Raw genomic sequence first — 21779 nt, 5'->3', positions numbered from 1 at the left:
TTTCCCCTCAAAAGAGAACAGTCTGTTTCCCTTCAATGACTGGGACAGTTTCCTGGAAACAAGATGTGCTCGTTTTTTCACCCTGGCGTTAGGTGGCTCCTGGAGGGGCGCCTGGAACTTCCAAACTGCTTCCTCGTCCATCAGAGGCCACAGAGCCACAGGCCCAGCCCAGGGGACCACAACAGTGGCATCGATGGGGGTTCCACTTTCAGGCTCTGGCACCAAATTACTGAATCACACTTGCCCTCGGTTCACTCACCTCGGGAATGTGAGTAACTGTCCGCAGCTGATATTATGAAGACGAAATGAGTTGATCTGACCGGTGTCCCTGCCAAATAGTCGCGCTGTCGATGAATGTTAACACAGAGCAGGCCACCTCCGTCGCACTGGGCCTTCAGAGTCAGAGCTGGTGAGCCTCAGGACGTGTCGGATCCGGATGATCACACTGAGTGAGAGGCCTGACGTGAGAATTGCGGAGCGGAGCAGTTTGAATTATTGTAAAATTAATAAACGAGGAGAATAATCCACTCACATGTGACCAGCGTGCGCTCGAGCTCTGAACTGGAAACCTGCCATTTATCTGTTAGATAAAATTTGCCAAGGACTATTTTACCTGGAGAATTTATTTTCTTGTCGTTTAAAATCTACCCTCAGCCAAGGCAAGTAACTGCAGTCCTGAAGAGTTGCGGGCTTCTGTCCCGGTCTCTGGCCCAGCGGTGGCCGGTGTCAGAGCCTGTCTGCTGGCCAGGCCCGCTCGCTAAGGCCGCGCCTCCCCCCAGCGGTTCTGAGCGCAGGGCTTGGAGCCTTGAAACGGCTTTTAGGGGAATTACGGCCTTTAAACCCAGACCTAGGGCACGGTGAAGACAGGTGAAGAACACCTTGTTCAACATCCAAAAGCCCTAACTGTGCTTATAAACCTCGTGGCCTCCTCTAACAAATCATTGGATGTTAAGCCAATATAATTTGTATGGAATCATTCAAAACGTTTCTTGGAGTAAAAAAAAAAAAAAAAAAAAAATTAATCATATGGCTCTGTCGCATTTTGCGTTTGAACTTATTTATTTGCTGATGTCCCAGTGATGAGAAAACAGGAGCTAATGATTCAGAGCCTGCCACCAGAACTCTGCCAGCCACTTAGAAAGGAGCCAAAATAGCAACAAGATAAAATATTTATATACATTCAGAATTTTAATGAGGTGTGTGTTTTTTTATATATATAAGTTAAATGCCAAATTCACCCACACTTGAGCAGATCATATAGGTCTTTAAAGAGAAGGCGAGGAACAGGTATAAGCACAGATTTAAAAGTTCATAGTCAGAGAATTTTAGTAAAAATGTGTTCTTCGGCTGAACAGGTAAAATCCTTAGAAATAACTCAGTTTGTGTCCAATAAAAAACAAGAGTGAAGAGATTTTATGGTTAGCTGAGAAAAGCCATGGTGCGTTTTTCCACCTCCCCCCCATTTAGACTGTTGCCGGAGATTCTCATTTCTACACTGTAATTTCCAGTTTACCCTAAATATAGATGCTGGAGTCGAGCCATCCTAATTAAACTGGGAGGCTCTTTTGTGGTGAGTGCGGATGCTTCTGAAATTAATTTCAAGATGTACACGAGCAGTGCATGCCATCTTCCTGGTTTTTCTTCACTTTGTGAATTTATCTAGAAATAATAAGATGCAAGTAATATTTCATTAGCAAATTTCTACTATTTTTTTGCCCAGACTGTTTTTAAATATATATATAAAAAAATATATTATATATATTTATTTATTTTATATATTTGTATATTTATATATAAATATATGTATATGTATATATGTATATATGTATATATGTATATTTATATATGTATATATTTATATATAAATATATCTATATTTTATATATATATATATATCATATAGACTTCCTTCTTCGATATAGAGATTTAATTCCTTCTTTCAAGTTTCCCACCCCGAAGTACCTCCCTCCTTTCTGCAGGAAGGGTCCGTCTGTATATTATAAACGAAGAAGGCGAGATAAGTGGCATTGCCTAAGGCTACCTGGGAAAACAAGTGCAGTATGCTTCTGTTGCTACACAAAATTCACGTCTTTTCTTGACACACAGCTGTTAGAGATAATGGGATTTTCACGAAGGGACTAGAAGGTGAGAATCTAACACAAAAATTTCAGCACAAACCAACCCACGTGGTAAAGCTGGAGGCTGGAGCAGTGGCGCAGGGGTCTCTGGATCTTTCCCTGGGAGCTGGCTGCAGGCCCTGGAGATTGCGCAGGAGCTGCATGGGGCTGCACGGAGCTGCATGGCTCCTGTTCTGGGCTCCTGCGCAGACCCCTCCTTACTGCCATGCACCTTGGGGAGCACCAGGCTGCAGTTCTTGGGCTGGGACCGCAGGAGACCAAGTTTGCTCTGACTACGTCGTGGAGCAGGGGATACAAGAGGCAACAGCAGTTCCTTAAGAAGAGAGCAAACCATGTTTAACAAGCCCGGAGTCCTAGATCTGTTGGAAGTGCAGTTTGAGAGTGATGTTCGATGGACACTGCTTTGTCCCCTGACTGCAGCTTCCAGAATGCCATTTTACAGAAGAGCTCTAAGGGTGTTGTGAGGAACTGGTAGTGGTAACTGTCCTTTTAAATTACCTCCAAAAGGCAGAAGCACATGAAATAGTCAGTGTGTTAGCCCCGGGGCTTCTGGGGTCAAGTAGCAACAAGCAAGCATACTATGAGCTAGAGCTGGCCTCCAAGTATTTCTCAGCCCTGGATAAACATTAGAATAACCCTTCAGGGCTTTTGAAATAGACAAAGCCAAGGTCCCAACCCTAGGCCAAATAAAGCAATTTCTCTGGGTGGGGGCGACACTTGGATATGGCTTTAAAGCTCCCCGGGTGATTCCGCCTGCACTCGGGGAACTGAGTAGAGCAGCAGTTGCAAACCTCGATGTTGTCAACAGCACACAGGCTGTATGGATCTTCAGGGGTGTTGCAAAAGTCTAAAATATGGTTTTAATGTGCTTTGTTTAAAATGAAGTAGTTCTTTTAGATGGCTGTCTTAGAGGGTAGAGCAAGAAGGGGAGATGCAATGAGAAGTGAAAGGAACCACGAAACAGGAGGAAGATCTAAGCAAGCCGGAGTGTTGGTCTGGAGGGTTGAGTCATTTCTGTGTGGGTCTAAATAATACAGAACAATAAAAGAAAGTAGGGCTTTAAAAATAGGAGTCATGACAAATGTAATATACAGAATTATTTTTTCAACCAATCTTGTACTATGACAGAAATGTTACGTTTGCTACTAGATTATATACCTTTATAATATTGTTATGTTAACATCATGAATATTGCTTAAGAAATGGTCCATCCTGAGCTAAGCTTTTGGCATCCTGCTACACTTTAAAATGGAAGAAGCTGTTTCCAGGTCTAATTGCTAGTTTATACCAGTGGTTATCAAACTTGCATGTAAGAGACTCACCTGTAAGGTGTGTTAATCAGATTGCTGGGTCCTATCCCCAGAGTTTCTGACTTATTAGTTTTTATTAGTGGTACGCAAATATTTGCATTTCTAACAATGTCACAAACAACACTGGTCTGGGGCCCACACCTTGAGACCCACTGGTCTAAAGCATTTCATGAGCTTATTTTACATAATATTTGTCTTGACCTGGGTTCTCCAGAAACATAGCCTGAGACCAAAGCTCTTATGCTAATACTTTATTGGGGTATGCCATTCCAGGAAGCTGGTGTGATGGAAAAAAGAGCCAGGAAGCAGGGAAGGAGGGCAAACAAGATATGAGGGTGTGTGCTATTGAGCTTCTGGGCTGGTCCTCATGTTAGGACAAGCTCAGCTTATTGCCTGGGGAGAGAGAGGCAGAAGGATAAATCTACCTGTTCTCTCTCACCTCTCATCCCCAATTTTTTAGTGTTACCCCAAGGGATTGCTTCCAACTTCTGTGTTGTGTCACTTTTCTGTCCAGGTAACCAGTCACTGGACAAGCCATCCTCCGTGGATACTGACCTGCCAGAGGGCTGGTGTGGCCGGCAGCCGTCGGCATGCATAAGACCCTAGGTGTATAGGCCCACAGCAGGACTGACCAGTCCATGGTTCAGCCATTGCTAGGGTGACTCACTCAGACAGTAAAGCTAGGACTGGAGTAGCACATAAACTGACACTAGTAAATGATTAGTGCTTCTCAAATTACTTGCTGTGGAAGACATATTTTTAAACTTCCAGTGGTTCCTGGACTCCTGTTTTGCAGTGTACTGTACCAGACTAGCATGTGCTGTGCCACATGTGACTCCAAGCATGAGCTCAGCCACTCCCAGAAAAATCTAAACCCTGATCAAGCAGAAGAGGCCACTGACCATACACTTGGGTATCGTGGAAATGCCAAATTGCTCTATAGGTTTCTTCATGCTTCCTCTCAACTTCCTGTCCTTTTCTTCTCATGAACTGGAACAGCCAGCAGACCACGCTATCTGCAGGCCACTCTTTGAGTAGCATGAGGATAGATTCTTTTTGATCAGAGTCTACATTTAAGACTTTTTCTCTCCCTTGATTTTGATGTCATATGTCATACAAAGCAGGAATATGTCAGAGACTCAGCAAAATCAGAACAGTATACAAGGTAGAGCCATTGAATAAATGACTTAAAGTTGAAAACTTTAGGGCAAGTAGTGTATGTCTTATCTGAGTGGAATATTGTTTATTGTAATCTTTGCATCTAAAATGTTGGAATTATTATTTTTTCTAACTGCATGGAAGTCTAATGAGAGGCCAGCATAGAGAGCATATATAGGTTCTGTACCCACTGTATAGGTTGCCTCTGTCCCTTAATGATTCTTGTCCCTCTAACCTGAACATCCATATCCTCTCAAGACCCACAAAATGAATACATTGGCTCAACATTGAAAATGCCATTATTTGGATCAGGTCCAGATATGGATGAGGTGCCAAATGTATAATTATTTAAGTTTTAGTTCTCCTGTAGAGCTCCTCTCAATCTATAAATCTGTGAAATTAAGGAGAGAAGTCACCTGTCCTCCCACATACCCAACATACAATGGTGGGACAGACATAGGGTAATCACTATAGACATTCTTGTTAAAATCAGAGAAAATTGGGGCTATAAAGAAGCCACTGGCCCATAGCAAATTTGAAATCTAGTTGGGAAAAATATTGGAAGTTCCTTGATTAAATCTCAAGATGTGGAAAAGAGTTATCCATGGCTCTTGATCCCAACCTCAAAATCATCTTTCTTTTTCATGAACTGTAGCACTTGTTTTATCTGAGTGGTTTTCTTAGCCAGCTTCCTGCCAATAGAGCGTATGTGTGGGGAGGGGGGCGGAAGTGTTCAAATGCCTCTTTGCATTTTGTACTGTCTCTAACTCTTTCAGTCTAAGCCAATTATATTTCTCCTAACATAATTCTCTCAAAGACTTTGTGGACCTTTTAGAATCCCGTTGTGGTTAATCATATTAAACCAGTCATACCTCCAAATCCCTTTAAAATAAAACCTTAAACTTTTCTAGAGGTCCCGTTGTTCAGTTGAGAGGATCTGTGAGGTGTATCCTTAATCTTTTTTAAGGGCCTTTTGTGTGAATCAATAGTACTGTGGGACACCAACTTCGATCTTCCTGAGGTCTTAAGAGAGGTTTTATGATCCCACCTGCAGCTTCATCTCTAGAGCGTCATTGGTTGACAGTGGCCTGCATTTGAACATTGCTTGGAAGCCATTTCTTAACTTTTGTATCATTTGTCATCTTGAGGATCTGAGGACTTTCAAATCCAGAAATTCCTGGATTCTTTGTAATTAACAGTCCTTCCCACAATTTATCTCTCTCCTTTTACATTTTACTATGAGCAGCAAAAAGAAACCATTTGGTACCTTCAACAATTTGCTTGGAACTCTTCTCAGTTCATTTGACATACCTGGTGCTTTCATGTTACTGCAGGGGATGCTGTTGGAAACCTTTCGACCACTTTCCAAAAATGTGTTTGTCATTTCCTTATAAGTCCTCACTCGCAGTGTCCTCAAAACCTAGAGTGCTACTAACAGTCTGTTCAAGGAAATTTATGCTTTTAAACATGTTGCTAAAAATCCTTCCAGCTTCCACCAACTGTCTGGTTCAAAATCTACTCCCACATTTAAGGTATTTTTTTATTGCAGCCCCATTTCCAGGTACCAGAATATGTATTACTTAGCTATTGCTACATAACAAACCACCCCAAAGCTTAGTGTCTTAAATCAACAGACATTTGTTAGTTTATATTTTCTGTGGGTCAGGCATCTAGGTGGTTATGGTACCGGCTCAGGGGATCTCATGAGGCTGCAGTTGAGATATTTTCTGGGGCTTCAACCATCTCAAGCCTCAACCAAAGCTAAAGAATCCACTTCCTAGCTCACTTCTGTGCCTGGCTCAGATCTGCTTCCAAGCCCATTTCCACAGTTGCTGGCAGGCCCAAGTTCCTTGCCTTGTAGATCTTTGCATAAGCTGCCTGGGTGGTGTCATGAAATGGCAACTGCTAATGACAGAAAGAGAGAGAGACACACAGACAGAGACAGAGAGGGAGCCAGAGGATCGGAGAAGGTGTCCACAGTGGAAGCCAAGGCCTCTGTAACCCAATCTCAGCAGTGACATTCTCCTACATTTGCTGCATCCTATGTCTAAGGAGTAAGTCCTTAAATGCTCAAGGCAACGCATTCCAAGGTGGATCCCAGGAGTTAGACGTCATGGAGGTTCCAGCCTAGCATCTGCTTACCACTCTAGCTTATTGTCACAAATGACCCCAAATGTCATTGAGAAAGCGTCTGGCTCTTCTCCATGTCTTCATCACGACTCAGGCTGGCAGAGCTGCCTCTCTCTGGGGCACTGACTATCTTTTGGGAGAGGAAAGAGATCTTAGCAGTATCTCACGTTACTTCCACTTACATTTGGTTGGACAAAGCACACTCATGGCTTACAACTGACATCAGTGTCACAAGGGTATTCACTCTACTGCAGAGAGGGCCAGATGAGGAGGATGATACTGTTTCCCACAGAAAGCTCAGGGAATTCAATGGATTGACCACAGTGCCATTAAGCTAGAAAGTAATAATGACAACAACGAAACCCCACAAAGCTCCCATGAGTTAGGAAGTAAAAGCAAAGCAAAATGATCCGAAACAGTCCGAATAATCTATGTGTCAAAGCAAAAGAATCGTAATTAATGTTAGATAGTGAATAGCAAAATCACCTTATATATCAAACCCTTGGAATATAAGGAAAGCCAGCCGTAAACTATAGAGCAGCAAGCGCCTCTGCTAGGGAAGCAGATCTGAAAATAAGTGACTAAACATTCAAGTCAAAGATTTAGAAAAAGATATAGCAAATTAAACTGTAATAAGATTGAAGAAAGAAAAAGCTGAAAATATAAAAGAGAAAACAAACCAAAGTGGGGTAATTAATAGAAATCGTAGTAAGTGATAATAATGAATTGAAAGGGTTTGTAACTTTGAAACAGACCCGAAAGAAAGTGGGAAGCCACAAACGAATGATAAAGGTGCCAAAGCACGCCTCCTAAAAGTCCCATGGTTCTTAAAATATCAGAGCTGAATGTCAAAAGGCGAATTCGAGAAAATTATGCAATGGTTAACTTTGTAGGAAAATGCAAGTTAGCAAAATTGCTAAAGCAGAAATATAGAACTTAATGATCCTTTTACTTTTAAAGAAATTGGAAAATAATTATAAACCCTTCAGCAACTAAAACTCCAGGTCCCAATGGCTAAGAGTAGGTTTTACTAAGCATTTGTAGAATACGTATTACAGATATTTCATAAGTTTTTACAGATAGCAGGGGAAAAAGAGAGACCATTTCACAACTAATTTTAAGATGCCAGTGTAACCTTGTTATCAAAACTCGGTGAGGACCCTGCGAAGAATGAACGTTTCAGGCCCTTCTTGCTCATGAGCATAGATGTAAAACTTTGAAACAGAATATTATCAAGTCTAACCCTGCAAATTATAAAAAATATATAATCCATTATGACAAGTTGGGTATATTCCAGGAATGTAAAATCGATTTAACATTTGAAAATTCCTCGATGTAATGTATCATATTAACAAGATAAAGGAGCAAAATCATATGATCATTTGCAGAGATGCAGACATTTTAAAATAAAATTTGACACGCATTCATAATTTTAGAAAAACTCAGCACACTGGCAAAAGAATAAAACTTTCTTAACTTGAAAAGGATCTATAAAAAGCCTACAGCAACACCATATTTAGGGTACATGTGAAAGCTTTCTCTTTGAGATCAGAAGATGACAAGAGTTTTCCCGTCACCATTTCGATTCAGTTTTGTACAGGATGTACTCAGACAGTAGAGCAGGGGAAGAAAAATAACTAAGTGTAATCATTGGAATGGAATAAATAAAAGCTGCAATGATATGATATAAATTCAATTACAAACGCAGGAATTTCAGAAGAATCTGTAAATAACGTCATAAGTGGGTAGAGGGATGTATCAAGCTTGTGGACTGGAAGGCCCAATTTTGTAAATATGCCAACTGTTTACAAACTGATGGAGGGTTTCAAGCAATTATAATCAAAATGTCAATGTTTATTTTTGTGGGACTTTTACTGCTTTATTTTACAATTTCTATGAAATGCAAAGGCCCAAGAATGGCTAAGGCATTACTGGAAAAAATGTATAACCAGGTGGTAGAACTCATTAGACATGAGGCTTGAAAAGCTATACCTTAGGACAGTGTGTTATATCACAAAGACAGATGACCATACAGATCAAGTAAGGTAGAGTGATAATTTTAAATTTCAGAAATTCTGTTCCTTCAAAGAGATTCATTAAGAGATGAAATTAAATGTCACAGAACTAGAGCATACACTTGTACTACATATAAACCCAAAGTCCATATCAAAAATATATGAGGAGCTCTTATATGTCAGTAAGAGAAAGAAAAACAATGCATTCAAGGAAAAGAAGCAATATTATTTTAAAATTAAGTTTATTGGAGTAACTGGTTAATGTCATTATAAAAGTTTCAAGTGTCAAAGAACTTGTGGTACATGTATAAAATGAAATACTACTCAGCCATAAAAATGACAAAATCTTGCCATTTGTGACAACATGGATGGACCTTGAGAGTATCATGCTAAGTGAAATTAGTCAGATGTAAATGGAAAGGAATTTTACAATATAATTCATATATGGGATATAAAATAGAAAGCAACCAAGAGACAAAGAGAAGAAATAAACTCATAAACACAGACAAAAGTATGGCCATATTAGTTCTTATACACTACTAATGATGGTAAGTCTCAGTAAAACCACTTTGGAAAATAGTTTAGAATTATCTACTAAAGTCAAAAATAAAATTTCTGACCCAGAAATTACATGCCTAAAACACACCCCCAAATGCATGCACATGTACACTAAGATTATATGTATGTGTGTGTGTATGTGTATATATATATGTGTGTGTGTGTGTGTATATATATACACATATACATATATGGAGCCCCAAATGTATACACACTTTGACAGCTGTTAAGTCACTTAATTTTCACTTCTTTTCAGGTTTAACTGATTTGAAATAATGGGTGAAGCCAGGCTAAGCTTTGAACAAAGAAAATTTATGCTGAAGTGCCACTAGACTTTTTTTTATGGGGATACATAACACATAAAGTGTATAGTACAAAACCAGCAACAGCTGATGAATTGAGGGCCCACAAATACTGAACAAAATGATTCTTGACGTTTGTGACTCCAGTGCTTCACGTATCAGCAGTGCCTGGACCAGAATGGTCATCAGTTTGAAAACAGGCGTTGCCAAAAACATTATTCGTTTCTGTAGATTCTCCCAAATTTTGAAAATGAACAGTATGTTAATAAACTGATTTTATAATCACTCAAAGTGTGTGTACATTTTTTGGGACACCCTGTATACACACACACACACAAGCATGTTTTAATAGTATTCTGAATATTATTTGTAACAGGAAAAATGCCACATTGACAGACTTGATAAAATAGATAGATAAATTGCATATGTTTATACAGTGGCACAATAAACTCACTGAAAATGAGTAAACTTACAGCTGAAAACAAAAATATGGATGAATCTTACAAGCATAACATTGAGCAAAATAAGTTCCAAAAGAGGTAAAACAAAACCATAGTACTTAGTAATATGTGTGCTCATATGGTACAAGTGCAAAAGAAAACAGACACAATTTACATGAAACAACAGTGGTCACCTTTGATAAAGGCAGGGAGGGGCTTCTGAGGAGGAGCAGTGTTCTGTTTCTTTTCTTTCTTTTTTTAGAGCGAGAAAGAGAGAGGAAGGGAGAGGAAGAGAGAGAGAGAAACATGGAAGCATTGATATGAGAGAGAAACATATCCCCCTACCAGGGATCGAGCACACCCCCTGCACACCCCTTACCCGGGATCGAGCCTGAAACCCAGGCATGTGCCCTGACCAGGAATTGACCTGGCAACCCTTCTGGGCACGGGACCACACCCAACCAACCGAGTCACACCGGCTAGGAGGAGTGTTCTATTTTTTCATCAGGCTTCATCATTAAATTTATTAAACGTTTATTTTTAGTTCATTGAACTCCAGATCATGGAGCTGACTTTATAGTTTCTTCTAAATTTTTCACATCCCACATTAGAGAAAATGGAAATCAATAGGAAAGAGGCTGGCATAATTATCAACATTAAAATCTGTTGTTATTCCACTTTGATAGTAACTTGGGACGCAGGGCTTTCCTATGCCTGGTGCCGCCGTATCACCATCCCCACCAGGGTCACCATCGCCAATGCTGTTCTTGAGATTGCCTGCTCCAGGGAAGAGCTGACCCTTCCTAAGGTTCAGCACACACTTAAAGTGCAGTTGGGATAGAAGAAAGTAAATATTTTTGTGTTCAACCACTTAGTAGCAATATGTGGTTATAAACTAAAGTCTTCAGATTCCAGATTGATGACGTCATATCCCAATTTTAGATTTTAAAGCCTAATCTTAAATTCTTAATTTAAGGCCTGCCATATATCTTTATAAATCACAAGGGAGACTGTTACTCTGCACAATAAAGAGATGTGTGCTTAGAAGAATGCGGCTAAATAATTTGCTCCCGCTGAATAATTCTTTATGCTGATGGGTCTCCTCATCTGTTAAAAAAACAAAAACAAAACAAGATTGCACTGGATCGTCAGTCAGTAAGCCCTACGCTTGGCAGCCTGGGAGCAGATGCCGTGGTGCAGAGGAAAACGGCAAGGCTACTTCTACTCTTTCAACGAGTCTGCAGTCAGGGAAACATAAGAAATACAGATGCAGCGAGACTACATGAAGCTGGGATATTTTTAAAGCCCTATTTGAAAAAAGTCAAAGTACTATTGGTGTTCACCCTTATGGTCGGTGAGGCTTAGCAAGAGCTCCCAGACAAGGTGGCTTGTGAGCTCAACATTGAAAAATGAGAAGACAGCAAGCCCTCCAAGAGGAAGGCAGAAGCATGATCCTTAATGGTCTCTAAGCTCCTCTCAATCCTAGAATTTTTGATTCCATAACTCTGAGAGAGGACATTGTCTTTCATGATAGCTTGCATGTAACACCTTCATTTACATAGTGGAAATAAATAAACTTACTCTACAGGGACAAGTTGCCACCACTAATGTCACATGAAACTGGTTTAATCTAATGTTTCAAATAAGTATTTGCAACACTCTGACAGGTGCTGTCATGCTCCAACACCCCACCCCCCTTTTTTTGTTTTGGCACTGTAGTGAACTAAAATGATATCACATTAATGCGATATGAGATGATAGAGAGTTGAGAATGTAATACACTGGTCCCTTAATCTATGTAATAAAAAATGACTGCTGAGACAAACTGCCGAAAGATAGCCACCAGCTTCTCCAGGTCCTCGCATATGAAGGGAAGGTTTGGGCAACCGAGCATGGAGATGCCTTCAGCTGTCATACTGGAATTCAGCTGAGGGGTAGGTGTCCTGTCACTGGCCCACCTGCTGGAGCTGATGTGATAGTAAAGGATTAAGCACACAGGGAAGCTGCAGGGATGCAGAGAGGATGGTCCCCCCAGGGGGCGTTTCTTCCCAGGGTGATTTAAGTGGGATTATTTATGCTCAAACAATGGAAAGAGGCCCAGACTAACAGACACAAGGCCAGAAGAGCAGTATTTATTTTTCTCTGGTTACTTTACTTTTCTTGGTTTCTGCTTCTTCATGTGTAAAATAAAATATTTGGATTAGAATTAATCAGTCACTGAAATTTCAAATGTGTAAGAAGCCAGGTAGGTAATGAAATGTGTAAAGCCAGCCTGGAATAAATGATAGGGGTGCTTGAGCCTGAGGCAAATTGGAAACAAATGAGTCCCTATTAACATAGTTAAATTTTCAGCAGAATATACATTCTTTTCAAGTGCACATGGAATATATATATATATATATATATATATTTAAATATATCTTTATTGATTTCAGAGAGAGGAAAGGAGATGGAGAGAGAGAGATAGAAACCTCAATGATAAAAGTCATTGATTGGCTGCAGCCAGCAACCAGGGCATGTGCCCTGACTGGGAATCAAACCCCAGGCACCTGGATCCTAGGTTGACACTCAACCGCTGAGCAACCGTTGAACCACGCCCAGCCGGGCTAGAATATTTTCTAAGATAGACCACATGTTGGTACACAAAACAAGTTTATTAATAAAAGTAAGAAGACTGAAATCATATCAAGCATCTTCTTTGAACATAATGCCATGAAACTAGACATCAATCACAAGAAATAAACCGAAAAACACACAGACATGAAAGCTAAATAACATTTTACTAAACAATGAATAGGTTAACAACAAGATTAAGGAAGAAATTAGAAGATACCTTGAAACAAATGAAAATGAGAACACATCAACCCAAAAATCTCTGGGTCTCAAGTGAAAGCAGTCCTAAGAGGGCAATTCATAGCATTATAGGCCTACCTCAAGAAACAAGAAAAACCTGAAATAAACAATTTAATTTTACACGTAAAGAAACTAGTAAAAGAACAACAAACAAAGCTCAAAGTGAATAGAAGAAAGGAAATATAAAGATCAGAGCAGAATTTTAAAATTTTATTTTAATAAAAAATACACAAGGTCAATGAAACCATGAGCTGCTCTTTTGAAAAGATAAATAAGACTGATAAACCTTTATTCAGACTCATCAAGGAAAAAAGAGAGTGGACCCAAATAAACAAAATCAGAAATGAAAGAGGGGAAGTAGCCACTGACTCCACAAAAATATAAAGGATTTGAGAAAATATTACAAACAACTGTATGCCAACAAACTGGACAATCTGCACAAAATGGGATAAATTCCTAGAAACATAAAAATTCCAAAACTGAATCAGGAAGAATCATAAAATCTGAAGTGGTAGATGGATTACAATAAATGAAATTGAAGCAGTAACTTAAAATCTCCCAACAAACAAAAATCCTGGACCAGATTGTTCCACAGGTGAATTTTACCAAACACTCAAAGAACTAACACCTATCCATCTCAAACTATTCCAAAAAAATCCAAGAGAAAGAAAGACACCCAAGCTCATTTTACAAGGCCAGCATTATACTAAATCCAAAACCAGGCAAAGACACTACAAAGAAAGAAAATTATAGGCCAATATCCCTGATGAATATAGATATTAAAATGCTCAAAAAATATTAGCAAAATGGTTCCAGTAATACAATAAAAAGATCATATACCATGATCAAGTGGGATTTACTCCAGGGATGCAAAGTTGGTACAATATCCACAAATCAATAAGTCTGGTAACTCACATAAACAAAATGAAGGATAAAAACCACATGATCATATCAATAGATGCAGAAAGAACATTTGATAAAATCCAACTCCCATATATAAAAACTCTCAGCAAAGTGGGAATAGAGGGAACCTAACTCAATGTAATGAAGGCCATACACGACAGACCCACAGCCAACATTGTACTCAATGGGCAAAAACTACACATGTTTCCCTTACAATTGGGAACAAGAAGAGATGTCAGCCTTCACTCTCTTATTCAATGTAGTACTGACGTCCTGCCCACAGCCATCAGACAACAAGAAGAAATAAAAGGCACCCAAATTGAAAAAGAAGAAGTAAAACTGTCATTATTTGAGGATGACATGATACTGTTCATACAGAACCCTAAAGATGCCACCAAAAACTACTGGAACTGATAAATAAAGTCAATAAGTGGCAAAAAACAAAATAAATATTCAGAAATCAGTTGCATTTTTATACACCAATAACTGACTCCCAGAAAGGAAAACTAAGAAAACAATCCCATTTATAATTACATCAAAAAGAAATAAAATACCTAGAAATAAATTTTACCAAGGATGTAAATGACCTTTGTACTCAGAAAATTGTAACATGCTGAGAAAGAAACAGAAGAAAATGCAAATAAGTGGAAGCATATACCATGTTCATGGATAGGAAGAATTAGCATCATTAAAATGTCCATCGACCCAAAGCAACCTATAGGTTCAATGCAATTCCTAGCAAGATACCAATGGCGTATTTCACAGAACTAGAACAAAAAAATTTATATGGAACCACAAAAGACTCTGAGTGGCTACAGCAATCTTGAGGAAGAAGAACAAAGTTGGAGGAATCATGGTACCTGCTATCACACTGTAGTCAAGGCCATAGTAATCAAAATGGCATGGTACTGGCATAAAACAGACATGTAGATCAATGGAACCAAACAGAGAACCCAGAAATAAACCTTCACTTTTATGGCCAATTAATATTTGACAAAGGAGGCAAGAACATACAATGGGGTAAAGATAGTCTATTCAATAAATGGTGTTGGGAATATTGGACAGATACGTGCAAAAAAATGAAAGTAGACAACCAACTTACACCATACACAAGAATAAACTCAAAATGAATTAAAGGTTTAAATGTTAAATTTGAAACCATAAATATCTTAGAAGAAAACATAGGCAGTAAAATCTGGAACATTTCTCATAGCAATATTTTTTCTGATATATATCCTCAGGCAAGGGAAAAAATAAACAAATTAGACTACAATAAACTAAAAAGTTTGTGCAGAGCAAAGGAAACTATCAACAAAATTTAAAGACAACCCACTGAATGGGGGAACATATTTGCCAATGATACATCTGATAAGGGCTTAATATCCAAAATTTATAACAAACTTGTAAAACTCACACCAAAAAACCAAACATCATAATTTAAAAATGGGCAACCGACCTAAATAGACACTTCTCCAAAGAGGACATACAGATGGCCAATAGGCATATGAAAAGATGCTCAACATCACTAACCATCAAAGAAATGCAAATTAAAGCCACAAAGAGATATCACCTCACACCTGTCAGAATGGCTCCATCAACAAATCAACAAACCACAAATGTTGGTGAGGGTGTGGAGAAAGGGGAGCCCCTCATGCATTGTTGGTGGGAATGCAGATGGGTGCAGTCACTGTGGAAAACAGTATGGAGTTTCCTCAAAAAATTAAAAATGGAGCTGCTGTATGACCCACCCAGTGATTCCACTTCTGGGAATATATCCAAAGAATCCCAAAATACTAATTCAAAAGGATATATTGAAGCGTTATTTACAATAGCCAAGATTTGGAAGCAGCCTAAGTTTCCATCAATAGATAAGTGGATAGAAAACACTGTAGTCCTTTTACACAATGGGCCATAAAAAATAAGGAAATCTTACCTTTTGTGACACCATGGATGTACCTGGAGAGTATTATGCCAGGTGAAATAAGCCAGTCAGAGAAAGACAAATTCCGTATGATTTCACTTATATGTGGAATCTAATGAACAAAATAAACTAACAAACTAAATAGAAACAAATTCTCCCTGCCGGGTGTAGCTCAGCAGTTGAGCATCAACCTGGGATCCAGGTGATCGAGGTTCGATTCCAGGTCAGGGCTCGATCCCTAGTAGGGGGTGTGTGGGAGGCAGCTGATCAATGACTTTCTCATCATTGATGTTTCTACCTCTCTCTCCCTCTCCCTTCCTCTCTCTGAAATCAATAAAGATACAAAAAAAAAAAAAGAGAGAGAGAGAGAGAAACTCATACATACAGAGAACAAACTGGTTGCTGACATAAGGGAAGGCGATTGGGGGGCTGAGTGAAAAAATTGAAGGCATTAAGAGAAAAACGAGCCTCATAGATACAACAGCGTGGTGATTTCCAGAGGGAATGGGGTGGGCGGAGGTAGAAGAGGGTAAAGGGGCGATAAATGGTGGTGGAAGGAGACCTGACTTGGGGAGGTGACCACACAATACAATATACAGATGACATATCATAGAATTGTACACCTGAAACCTATATAATTTTATTAACCAATGTCATCCCAATAAATTCAATTTAAAAAAGAAAATTCAAATGACAGCATTATTTTAAAAGGGAGAGAATAAAATAAAAATAAATGTTGATAAGTTTATGATATAAAAAAACACTTTTGAAAAATTTGGGTCTGTAAAAGCTTTTACCTTTGAGAAATTTATGTTAATTCATTGAAAGTGGAAGACAATTTGTACATTTTTGGTGAAAAAGAAACAATCCATCACAAGGTTAGCAATCTCTTTTGAACATATTTATCATTTTATGGTCTTGGGCATGTCTCAGAAAAAAACGAAAAGGTACTTGAGAGAGTGGTCAGTTTCTATACAAAATGTGTGAATTGTAAATGGCTCCTTGGGATAGCAGTCCATTACCTGAGTTTGCTCACATGTAGCTCATTGACACTTCCTAAACTCAAAAGCAATCTTATTTATGTTACCTCATTTGAATTTATTTACTCATGACAGTGATTAATTATTTTCTATTAAAAGCGATCATCGCCAAATGTTTAATTTTGGTATTAGAGTATTTAGATTGTTTTACATATTCACTAAACTGATTTTCTAACTAACCTTTTCAAGAGCGATAAAGCAAGTTTTTCTTCTGTATTTTCAAAAGATACAGTGTCAGGAAAAGGGAAACAGCAAAACAAAACAGCCCTGTGCGCCTCTCCGGTTGAGGGCTCCCTTACGCACCGTGTCTGCTGATCCCGATGGACTGGGAGGCTCTGCGTGCGCCCCAGGGCCGCAGCTGGACACTTCCCATGCTGGAGTAAGTACACATCTCACGATCTGAACTGGACCAGAGTTCAGAGGTGAATTTTTCTTTAAAATCACTGCACTAAGGCCATGCTTACAGGGTACTACCAAAAATACTGGAATTAAGTGGATTTTATCAATGAAATCCAAATTGGTTGTTTGAAGCCTTGGAGACAGATTCCATCCGAAAACAAATGATCAGCCAATCCCTTGGCTTCACGACGACCCAGCATTATTCTGAGCATCACAGCTAATTTTGATTTCTCCACGGTCACCTGTGTGCTCGGCAAAGAGAAGCCTTTGGAGCCATTCCCAGCATGCCCTGTGTGTTGCTGGACCAGGCCTGGGGCCTGGTGATGGGAGGGTTGAGAACAGCTAAGGATGAACCCAACTTCCAAATCATGGGTCAGGTTTCTTAACTTGTGTGAACCTCCGTTCATCTGTCAGGAACAAGCCCGCAGGTTGATGTGAGTAAGTGAGATGTAGGTGGAGGTGACTTACAATCATAAAGACAGCAATAAGGACAGGTGACATTTATTGAATTCTTAACCACGGGCCGAGCACAGAACTATGCCAGTCGGGGCCTTTCACATCTTCTCCTCTTTAGTTGAGGCAAGGAGCTGGGAGTAAGAAGGGCAGGTTGGAGAACCCTCAGGATTTCACCTAGGGATGCTGAGGCACAGACACCCGCCTCTTCTGGACTTAGTCTGGGGAGATCTGGGGGAGTTGCAGTGGAAGGGGAAGGTGCTGGAATTGGCAGCTACATGCCTGGACATTTCCTCCCCACCTTAGTTCCATTTATTATTATTATAATAAGACAGTTGGGGCCAAATGTCTGTTGCTTACAAACAAACCCACATGCGCATCTTACTTAATGCACATAAAAACCTGTGAGGCTGGTACTAATCTAATTCCCATTTTAAAGACAAGAAAACTAAGGTTTGGAGAAGCTGAGTAACTTGGAATAAAACTGGATCAGGGCTGGCAGGTGATAACCCCAAGCCAAGGGTCGCTCAGGAGCAGGATCTGAGTGCTATGGATCTAGTAAAGAGCCGGGTTAATTGGAAATTGGAGCAGCTTCTCTGTGACAGTTTTCACTGGAATTTAGGAAGAAATGAAAGAAGGTCCAAGCCCCAGACCCACGTGGAGAGGAATGAAGAAGGAAGGAGCCATCAGTCCTTTGAACTGGCACCCCTGGGCAGCTGGCACGCACCTTAGCTTTCTCAGCCTGTCTCTTGTCCTGGCACCACAGTGTTTCTCAGCCTACAAGGACTCCTCTCTCCTTCCCCTATCCCTTCCCACATTATCAGTCCACAAGGTTATTCACAGTTATAAGCCAGAGCACCCAATTTCTCTGAATCTTAGTGGCCACGAAGATCCCCAACCCTGTTTTCTTGATCAGCGCACAGTGTCCTGAGTTCAGGTCTACTTCGGTGTAACTGCGAGACCAGCCGAGGCCGGATCTCATCAACCTCACTCCCTTCACCTCGAAAAGAACAGCCAATTAGGGCATTAGTCAGGCCACTTCCTGACCTAAAATTCTGTGGTTCTTCAGTCACACAAAAAATGGGAAATTACGGGAGTAAATGAAGATCTGACATATCATTTCTGGAAGGTTGCTGACCTCTAGTGTCAGCACAGGTCTGGAAGAAAATTCCACCTCCCTGCTAATTACACATCCCTTTCGGACTTGCCACCCTCCCCTTTCCTTTTTCCTTGGGAAGACAAGAAACGCAAAATGCAACACACTTCAAATCAAAGTTCTATTAACTGAAGCTTCATTTGCAGAATAAATATTTCTGCTGACACCTGACTGATTATTTCAGTTTTAAACTTCAAATTTTAATAAGGTATTACAAAGCCCCTAAATAAACAAGCTAATCAGGCCCAGCTTCCTATTTCTGCTTTTGTATTAAATGATAAGTGAATTTAAAGCTATCCTTCGTCTTATTAATATCTGCTAAATATGGATGAATTACTGAATATATATTTATTCTTAGACTCATTTGGAGACAAATATTTACAAGGCTTTTCTGTTATAATCTGATTTTAATATCTCAACTGAAACTGATTTATGGCAGGTGACTTCAAACATGCAGTTAGTTAAAGAGGCCGAGAATTAATCAGCTGATTTTATCAAGGATTTCTTGAAACTGATTTCGAAAGGGGAAAAAACTCCTATTATTTTTTTAGTCAAATTTTAATTGTAGTTTTTTTATGACAAATATCATTGTCCTACATAAACAAATCTTTAATAATTTTCATGGGCATATTTCCTGGTTTTAGCACATTGTTAACTGAGTTAGCAACTCACTAAAATATTCTGTGCCATCAAGGAAACATTTCCAGGATGCAGGTGGGTTTCTTTACTGTGTATTTCGAGGGAGTTACCAAAATTTGTTCCTTGAAAATCTTTGCAAGTTGCTGGGTCTGAGGCATGAAGAGAAGGGGTGGAAGTGGAGACTGGGGAAAGCCAACCAGCTATGGAATGCGGCCCACCTACCATTTGTGCTTAAACAGAGCTCAGATCTTGTTAGATGCGGCTGAGAGTATACAAATCTCTTTTGATAACTGGGTTACAGTTGTATCTCAGAGACACTGGAGCAGTTTCCTTGTAATTCCGTAAGATACACGATTAATTGGCAAACTTAGTCACTGGAAGAGTGCTCAGCATGGGCCGAGCAATGAACACATCTCAGGATTCCTTAGTTTCTTTCTCCCAGAGTTTGGTGCTGGTCAGTGGTGAATTTAATGCATAAGAATGTATTATATAACAGAAAAATAAATTAGCATTAATATGTACATTTAAAAAATCCATGCCAGGATTGTTTAAAGACCAGCACGCCTATTTTAGAAGAGAAGTATTGTAGATGACGGGCCCATTTCAGCCATAACCCCCTCCCCAGCTGTATCAGTCGGATCCCCAGAGAAACAGAGATGGTTTATTCAATTGTGGGGGCTGGTAATTCTGAAATGTGTAGTTTGCAAATTCCAGCAGGAGTCAGTGTTCCAGCCTTGAGTTTGAACCCAGTTTGGAGGCAGAATTCCTTCTTTCCCAGGTGGCCAGACCTCTCCTTTGTAAGAACATTTCTCCCATTCTAATTAATAGCTAATTGCAAGGGTGATATTGATCCATCTACTATTTTATATTCTTTAAAGCTCTGAGTCATTCTTGGCGAGTTGGGGACAGGAGAGAGACTTCCAGTAACAATCTGACATGACTTTCCCAGTTGCAGATGTGGTCTTCCCTACACACAGTGAAGACACTGAGGGGTCAGGACTGCAGGAGACCCCGTGATAACCTAGGTCAGGTTCTTTTTCTTTTTTTTAACAGAACAAGAGAGCTCAAGTCATCTCAGTGAAATAGTAAGAACCATACCCCAGGTCACCAGATTTTTGTCCAATTTCCTTTCTATTACTTTCGAAACATGTTTACTTGATCCTTCAAAAACAAAGAGCAAAACCTTAGACAATCAAAAAAAGGTATGGGAGTGACATAGAACAGGACAGTTGGTGCTATTCTTGGGGATGTGTATTGGGGACAGTAACACCAGGATATGTCTTATATGTAATAAATAAATAAAATGTGGGCCACATATGAAATTTAAAATTTTTCTAGTAACCACTTAAAAGTATTTAAAAGAAACAGAATTAATTTCAGTAATATAGTTAATTTAACCCATATCCCAAATTTGATCATTTCAACATTTAATCAATATTTTAAAAAATAATTCATGAGATAGTTTGCATCCTGCCCCCTTTTTTCATAAACAAAAGAACCTCATTTGGCCAGTGGCTACCGTGCTGAACAACATTGCTCTAGACCAGCGATTTTTAACAGATGTGCTGCATGCATTTTTAAAACATGCGATACGTGACTACTTAGTCCGGGCACTGACCTCTTTTCCCTTAGGCTGTCAAATAAAAACATGTCAACAACCAATACAACAAAAGCTGTCCTGTGCAAATGAATCAAAATTATACACGCTTTTTTTTGTCAGATCAGCAAAAATATATTTTTTGGTGTGCCGTAGAATTTTAGTAATTGGTTTATGTGCCATGAGATGGAAAAGGTTGAAAATCGCTGCTCTAGAACAAGCACCAAATCTGAAATAGAGTTTCCTGCTAATACTTGCAGCATTTCGAAAGTCTAATAAATACATATTATACACTTATCCAAAACAGGCCGTCGGACTGCAAGGGCAATCAATCGTGTCCTTCTGTGGGCCGGTTAGCACTCCGTCGGGGCAGTGTCAGGGCATCTCACTGGCACTGTGCTGATTCCGATTTACTGCTCGGTGATCGCCACCTGGAATTTCTAGATATTTTATCTCTGAATCTGTGTTTCCTAAATGTAGTTGGGCGGGACTATGAATATGTGTCTGCAGCTTGCCACCTGGCTTCGCAGAAGGTTCCAGGTTGCCTTCCTGCTCCACTGGGCTACGTGCAGAGTTGCCTGCCCCACCTGGCCAGTGTCATTGTGCAAGAGGCTCTGCAGTGTTAAATAACAGCAAAGCCACCAGGACAGCTCCGCAGAGAGGCTGAAAGAGAAGACGAGCTGTTCCCGGTTTGGATCCAGGGCTCCATGCTTTCACTTTGCACTGGGCCGGGCCAATCGTGTAGCTGCCTGTGGCTGTTTTATTTC

The sequence above is a fragment of the Miniopterus natalensis genome, chromosome 13, assembly GCF_054644295.1.
Source record: "Miniopterus natalensis isolate mMinNat1 chromosome 13, mMinNat1.hap1, whole genome shotgun sequence".
NCBI lineage: Eukaryota > Metazoa > Chordata > Mammalia > Chiroptera > Miniopteridae > Miniopterus > Miniopterus natalensis.
Note: the sequence above shows the minus strand (reverse complement) of the source record.